Below are 8482 nucleotides of genomic sequence, written 5' to 3' on the forward strand. Positions count from 1 at the left end.
TTAATACTGTAATTTAAGTGTCCACTAGAGGGAAAATAAATGCATTTTATTGTAGTTATTTATGTGTCCACTAGAGGGCAAATAAGTATTTTTAATATAGTAATTTATATGTCAACTTGAGGGCAACTATAAAACGTTTAATGCAGTAATTTATGTGTCCACTAGAGGGCAAATAAGTAAGTTAAATGCAGAAATGTACGTGTCCGCTAGAGGAAAAAAAGTAATTTTAATGCAGTAACTTATATGTCCACTAGAGGGCAAATAAATGCATTTAAATGCAATTATTTATGTGTCCACTAGAGGGCAATTACATAAAGTTTAATGCAATAATGTATATGTCCACTAGAGGGCAAATAAATGATTTTAATGCAGTAATTTATGTGTCAAATAAATGCATTTAAATTCAGTAATTTATGTGTCCACTAGAGGGCAAAAAAGTCATTTTAATGCAGTAACTTATATGTCCACTAGAGGGCAATTACATGAAGTTTAATGCAGTAATTTAAGTGTCCACTAGAGGGAAAATAAATGCATTTTATTGTAGTTATTTATGTGTCCACTAGAGGGCAAAAAAGTCATTTTAATGCAGTAATTTATGTGTCCACTAGAGGGCAAAAAAGTCATTTTAATGCAGTCATTTATATGTCCACTAGATGGCAAATAAATGCATTTAAATGCAGTAACTTATATGTCCACTAGAGGGCAATTACATTAAGTTTAATGCAGTAATTGAAGTGTCCACTAGAGGGAAAATAAATGAATTTTATTGTAGTTATTTATGTGTCCACTAGAGGGCAAATAAGTATTTTTAATATAGTAATTTATATGTCAACTTGAGGGCAACTATAAAACGTTTAATGCAGTAATGTATGTGTCCACTAGAGGGCAAATAAGTCATTGAGTGAGTGTCTCCCCCTGGCGGTTGGATTGTGCTGTTTGCATTTTGTCTTTCAATAAAAAGAAATAAAAAAAAAAACATAAAAAAAATTATATTTACTCAAGTTTGCCGAACTTAATTAAACTTTTTTGCAGAGGTTTATAGTAACAAAGTACATGTACTTTGTTAAAGTATTTAAGTAGTTTTTTTGAGGATTTGTACTTTACTTGCGTTTTTTTTTAATCAGGACTTTTACTTTTACTTCACTACATTTAAAAGTAAAAAAATATACTTTTACTTCGTTACTTTGATATTTTCCATCTCATTACTCGTTACAAATTAAAATAATTAAGGAATTACAGTATATTTTGCCAGAAAGACAAAGTTTATTTTTGTGTTGTCACATTTCATTCACCTGAAAGTGAAATAAAAAAACAAGGGAAGGGTCATTTTTGGTTTTGTTGCTTCTTTTCATGCGTACTATAAAATAGTACTTTTACTTTTGATACTTGAGTATATTTTTTTACAAAATACTTTTGATACTTAAGTACATTTAATGTGAGCTACTTTAAGACTTTTACTCAAGTCATTTTCTTATGGGTGACTTTAACTTTTACCAAAGTCTTTTTCAGTTATGGTATTTCTACTTTTACTTAGTTACTTTTTTACACCTTTATCCATCTCTGACTTTTTGAGTATACTGTAGTTTATACAGTATATACTATATCCTGTTTAGTTTGGCATTTCGGACGCAGCGCATGTTCCCGCCAGCAGGAGGCGAAGGAGAACAACCTTCTTCTTTTTTTATTTTCCTTTCTTTTCATATTGCTATGCTTCTAGTAAGCAAAGCAATAGCTAAGCTTCTATTAATGTAACATGGTGTTAGGAGTTGACATACATTTTATTTTTGTTGTAAAATGCAATATTTTAAGATAGTTTCGGCATTAAAATGCATTTTAATAAAGTTTCTAGCGAAAAAAAAACAAAAACAGAAAACGCACCGCCGAAGTTCCGTCATTGTTTTTTTTATTTTTATTTTCCTTTCTCTTCTATTTGTATTTAAATTGATATTTGTCCATTATCCTCTTTGAGAGTTTGTATATTTTCAATAAAGTTTTGTTATTAAAAAAAAAAGTTTAGTTCCGTCCATGGAAACCATAGACACATATACGTATATACTTATATATATTCCCCCTCACAAGAATAAGAAAAAATGAGAAACATAATTTCTCATGAACAAAACATGTTATTTTATTGTCTGAAAAATGGTTCAAATATGTTATTTTGTTACTTGAAAATTTTAAAATATGTTTTGTTAATGAGAAAATATGTTTCTGTATTTTTATTATTTTTGTGAGGGGGATATATATAGTTTTGTTCTCTATAGCTGATATAACATGAATTACTCCTATGTGGGATCAATAAAGTTCTTATTTTTGCCATCTGAGAAAATTAAATATATTCTATTTGGTGCCTAACTGTTTCCCAAGTATATTAGTGCGTGTGTGAATGAATAAATGAGACGTGAAACTGTGGCGGACACAATAACGGACCTCGCACCCATCAGGACTGTATGGAAGGGGGCGTGGTCACAAGCGTTTATTTGGTTGCTTAGCAACGTGTGTTAGTTTACAGTTGTCAACTGACAGTTCTTTTGGTTAGTTGGATTCCGCTGTCACGGAATAAAGACGTGTTTTACCAACCTCTGGAGTCGAGCCTCATCCTGCCACATTGGTGACCCCTTGTTTGAACATGTTTGAAGAAACAGAAGACATCTCGTCTTCATCTCAGCAGCCTCTGCAGCCCGCAGGTTCCGCTGCGGTTTTGAGGCTGCCTGAGTTTTGGCAGGAGGACCCCGGCTCCTGGTTCCAGCATATCGAGGCACTTTTCCGGCTACGGGGAATCACGGAGGATGATTCCCGGTATCATCTGGTCGTCGTCGCTTTGGGCCAACAGTCCACCCGGCGGGCTCTGCAGCTGCTCCGTGCGCCCCCGCGGAAAGACAAGTACGCCGCGCTGAAGCAGCTGCTGCTCCGGAGGTTCAGCCTCTCCGCCTCGGAGAGAGCGGACAGACTCCTCTCCCTGCCGGGCTTGGGTGACGGGTCGGCGGTGGAGCTGATGGACCAGATGTTTCTACTGCTGGGCCAGGACGATGGTGGATTTCTTTTTCCACATCTTTTCCTGCGCCAACTGCCGCCGCCCGTCCGCGCCGCGCTGGCGAACTCCAGCTGCCTTGTAACGGGCGACTACCGCGGCTTGGCTGAGGAAGCGGATCGGGTCCTGATCGCTACCCGGAGTCTGGCCGTTCACCACGTCGCACCAACCGCCCAGCGATCGACGTCGGAGGACGCGGACCCAGCGGTGGTGGCTGCAGTGAAGACCCAGAGACGACGCGGGACAGATCTCTGCTTCTTCCACCAACGGTTCGGCGCCAAGGCGAGACGCTGCGTCCCTCCGTGTCAGTTGGAGCCACCGGGAAACCGGCGCTCAGTCGCAGCGATCGGCGGTCAGGAGCTGCTGTTTATTGCAGATTCTGCATCAGGGAAACGTTTCCTGGTAGATTCAGGCTCACAGCTGAGCCTACTCCCGCCAACCGCCACGGACCGGTCGACCGGAGGTAACGGACCGCCGTTAAGCGCCGCCAACGGCTCCTCCATCACCACTTTCGGGACCCGGTCAGTGACTGTTTGTTTCAACGGACGCCGGTTTGAGAGTGACTTTGTCATCGCCAGTGTTGCTGTTCCTATCATCGGTGCTGATTTTCTGTGTGCTAACGGTTTGCTGGTGGACGTTGCAAACCGCAGATTGATAGATGCAGTGACTTTTATGACTTTCCCGTGTGAGACAGGGGGATCTGGACCGCTAGCACACGCTAGTTTTTTAGCAGCAGGTAACGTGTTCCAACGTCTGCTGGCAGAATTCCCGCGGCTGATTAAACCTGTTTTTTCCACGGCGACAACCAGGCACGGCGTCGAGCATTACGTCACCACCACGGGGCCCCCGGTTTTTGCGCGTGCTCGTCGGTTAGACACACAGAAATTAGCCATTGCTAAAGAGGAGTTTGCCTCTATGGAGCGTTTAGGCATAGTTAGACGCTCCAAGAGCCCCTGGGCCTCACCGCTCCACATGGTGCCCAAGGCAGACGGTTCGTGGCGCCCGTGTGGGGATTTTCGCCGTCTTAACAACGTCACAGTGCACGACCGCTATCCAGTCCCACACATTCAGGATTTTTCCGCGCATTTAGCAGGGACAACCATCTTTTCTAAGGTGGATTTAGTACGCGGTTACCACCAGGTTCCCATGAGAGCAGAGGATGTGCCTAAGACCGCTGTAATTACCCCGTTTGGGCTTTTTGAATTTCTGCGCATGCCCTTTGGCCTGAAGGGGGCAGCGCAGACCTTTCAGAGGTTGATGGACTCTGTGTTACGAGACCTCACGTTCGTGTTCATTTACCTCGATGACATTTTGGTGGCCAGTTCCTCAACAGAAGAGCATTTGGCACACCTCAAACTGGTCTTCCAGAGGCTAGATGAACACGGCCTTATTGTCAACCCGACTAAGTGCCAGTTCGGCCTGCCGGTTATTGATTTTTTAGGGCACCGCATTTCAGCTCAGGGTGCAGTTCCACTGCCGTCTAAGGTTCAAGCGGTCGCAGAGTTTCCCCGCCCGGCCTCGGTTAAGGCGCTGCAGGAGTTTTTGGGTATGATTAATTTTTATAACCGTTTCCTCCCTCGCGCCGCCCACCTCCTGCAGCCGCTTTATGGAGCCTTGCAAAAAAAGAAAGGCTGTGACCCAGTGGACTGGACACCTGACCGCATCAGTGCCTTTGAGGATGCTAAGTCTGCCCTGGCCAATGCAGTACTTTTAGCTCACCCATCACCTTCGGCCCCCATTTCTTTGACAACCGACGCTTCGGACATAGCAGTAGGGGGAGTCGTAGAGCAGCGGGTGGCAGGAGTTTGGCAACCTCTTGCATTTTTCAGCCGCAAACTACGTGACAGTGAGCGAAAGTATAGTGTTTTTGACCGTGAGTTGTTGGCGCTGTACCTCGCCACCCGTCATTTTCGTTTTTTTCTAGAAGGCCGTTCATTCACGGCATATGTAGACCATAAGCCGTTGATATTTGCAATGTCTAAAGTGACAGAGCCGTGGTCCGCTCGCCAGCAGCGCCATCTAGCATCCATCTCAGAGTTTACCACGGACATTCGGCATGTCGCGGGTAAAACAAACCTGGTGGCCGATTGCCTGTCACGCGCGCTGGTGTGCCCTGTAAACCTGGGAGTTGATTTTTCTGCTATGGCTGCTGACCAGGCTGATGACCAGGACATCGCGACTCTTAGGTCTGCTGGTACCGGTCTCAGACTAGAGAACTTGGCGGTGGAGGTCGGAGGTCCAGCTCTTCTCTGCGACATCTCCACGGGTCGGCCCCGTCCGGTGGTCCCAGTTTCCTGGCGCCGGCGGGTTTTCGATTCCGTACACTCCCTCTCACACCCTGGCATCCGGGCGTCAGTGAAACTGGTTGGGGCCAAGTTTGTCTGGCCCGGCCTCCGCAGGGAGGTTAAAGAGTGGGCAGCTGCATGTGTAGCATGCCAGCGGGCTAAAGTTCACCAGCACACAAAGGCGCCCCTGGAACCGTTCCCCATTCCAGCCAGGCGGTTTGACCATGTCCACATCGACCTGGTGGGCCCTCTTCCTCCATCGCAGGGTTACACGCACCTCCTCACCATGGTGGACCGTACCACCAGGTGGCCCGAGGCAGTGCCCCTTTCCTCTACAGGGTCAAAAGATGTGGCGCGTGCTTTCCTGGGTGCCTGGGTCTCACGTTTTGGTGTCCCGTCTGACATCACGTCTGACAGAGGACCCCAGTTCATTTCAGAACTTTGGTCGTCGTTGGCAGAAGCTTTGGGAGTGCAGGTACACCGTACTACTGCATACCACCCACAAGCTAATGGCCTTTGTGAACGTTTTCACAGGTCCCTCAAAGCAGCACTGCGTGCTGCGCTCTCGGATGGTAACTGGGTGGACCGCTTATCGTGGGTCATGCTCGGTTTGCGCACGGCCCCGAAGGAAGATTTAAATGCGTCGCCCGCAGAGCTCGTGTTCGGTCAGCCACTCCGTGTGCCAGGAGAATTTTTGCCTGAAAGCTCGGCTCCGCAAATTCACCCAGCAAGCGGTCCCTTTGCATCAAATCGTTTTTTGACCCCGGGGCCCATTCACCACTGTTTTCCGCGGACATTCATTCCATCGGAGCTCAAGTCGGCTCAGTTTGTCTTTGTGCGGCATGATGCTCATCGCTCTCCTCTACGGCCTCCATACGACGGCCCCTTTAGAGTCCTCGAGAGAGGCCCTAAGGTTTTTTTGTTAGATCTAGGAGGCCGCAAAGAACACGTTGCTCTAGACAGGCTTAAACCCGCACACACTATAGCGGATGAAGCTGTGGTCCCGGGCCCAGGTCCCCCGTCGTGGACGCCCTCCACTGAGACCTCCTATCGATGCTGCAAAGGATGGACATTCTAATTTACCACCGAAGACTGTTATTTTTTCTCCGCAGCGTCCTGCTCACACTGATGCTCCTGTGGTGGTACAGGAAGGACGGCGCAGCCGTTATGGTCGGCTGATTAAGCCACCAGTGAGGGACTGATGGGCCCTTCCAAGGACAACCTTCTGGGTGTTCTGGGGGGGGCTGTGTGGCGGACACAATAACGGACCTCGCACCCATCAGGACTGTATGGAAGGGGGCGTGGTCACAAGCATGTATTTGGTTGCTTAGCAACGTGTGTTAGTTTACAGTTGTCAACTGACAGTTCTTTTGGGCAGTTGGATTCCGCTGTCACGGAATAAAGACGTGTTTTACCAACCTCTGGAGTCGAGCCTCATCCTGCCACAACATCCAGTTTTTATTATCTCCATGATTTCAGGGTCTTACCTGTAAAGTCCAGCGTGTATTCAGCATCTATCTCCACTCTGTCTCCTTCAACAACCTGGCAGGTGAATCTTCTCTTGGAGCGTCTCTGATGTTTCACCATCAGATCAGAAACACAGTTGTTCTGTCCTCCAGACACAAACCCATCACCTTCACCAAGCAGCACACTTCCTGTCTCATCCACCCAGATGATGCTGTTCTGCTCACAGGGACCGAAGTAACGGTCTCTCACCAGAGAACAGCGTAATGTCACGTTTCCATCCCTTCCTGGATCCACATCTGGTGGAGATGGAGAGACTGGAAGGACACAAAACACTGTAGTTTCACTCAAAAAACATATTTCTAACATGTGAGGAACTATTTTTCTTCTTCTTAAAATACATCATGTAACCTTGGCCATAGGGCTTGGTCACCAAGTTGCATTCTGGGATGTGGCGGCCATGTTGGCAGCCTCGTTAGTGTAAACACAGAGCAGTGTAGTAGCAGTGTGGTAGCACCAAGTGAACAGACGGAACGCAAAAAAAAATGTAAATGCCAGAAAGCAACTGGAATTTACCAGATACCTTAAACAAGGAAGCCAGGGAGCGGAATATGGGGAAAATAATGATTATTAACGGTTTGGATCCATATGAAATCCCTACTAAAGAGTGGAACTCTGACGAACTGCTGCAGTTCTGCACAACCCACGTCTTACTACCTTGTTTAGGAGTGTTTGGCAGCTGCTTTGGTAAATGTTTGACTCGCCATGTGTTTCAATAAATTTGTATAATAGTACAACATACAGTACATGTTTTGTATTACTCTTACTTTTTTCATTTTTTTTTTGACCGCTATATTATGTGGAAGAGGCTCCGAGGCGTGAGCAATATTTTTGTTTTCCTCGTGGGATTATTTTTTACTCTGCAGCTACAAATAGAGTTAATATTTTTTCCTCAACAAACTAGTTTTATCTGAAGATTTGGGTTAATGGCACCGCAGAGAGATGGTCAGCAACTGCGTTTAGCTGGAGAAGTGGGGAATAAAACCCATGTTTTGATCTGACCCCGGTCTGTGTTAGTGTTTGTTTGTGGTTTACTGTGGAAGGTTATGTTTGCTCATCTTACAGCCGCGATCCAAGCGTTGTCTCAGATACTTCGTTATCTCAGATACTTTGTTATCTCAGATACTTCGTTATCTCAGATACTTTGTTATCTCAGATACTTTGTTATCTCAGATACTCGGCCTCCGTGGTTCTGCCTCCGAGCAGGAAAGTGGTGAAAAGTTAAACCGTTAGCGATCTTTTCCCCATGTCTGTTATGTGTGGAGCTGTTGCACAACACAACACAGCAACGGTTACCATGGTTACAGAATAACAGAAAGTAACGATTATAAGTAAGACACAACGAAGAGGGAGCACGTCTGTGCACAGTATTCCGAAGAGCAGCTAAGTTAGCTTCCAACATGGCGGCTCTGCCAAGTGATGACGACAAGACGACCAAGCCCTATTGTCTGATAGGAACACCAAAAGCTATGATTGATTGATTGAAGTTGAAGTAAAGACAGAAGGAAAAAATGTTCTACAGAAAGTAATGATGACTGTCTTTTTCTCCATCCCGTTCAACAGCAGGATCCAAAGAGGGAAACCCTTCCTGGGACGGACAAACCCAGCAAGGGTTGGATGTTTTTGGTTGCACTGTTTCCCA

The sequence above is a fragment of the Cololabis saira genome, unplaced genomic scaffold (assembly GCF_033807715.1).
Source record: "Cololabis saira isolate AMF1-May2022 unplaced genomic scaffold, fColSai1.1 scf237, whole genome shotgun sequence".
Taxonomy (NCBI): Eukaryota; Metazoa; Chordata; class Actinopteri; order Beloniformes; family Belonidae; genus Cololabis; species Cololabis saira.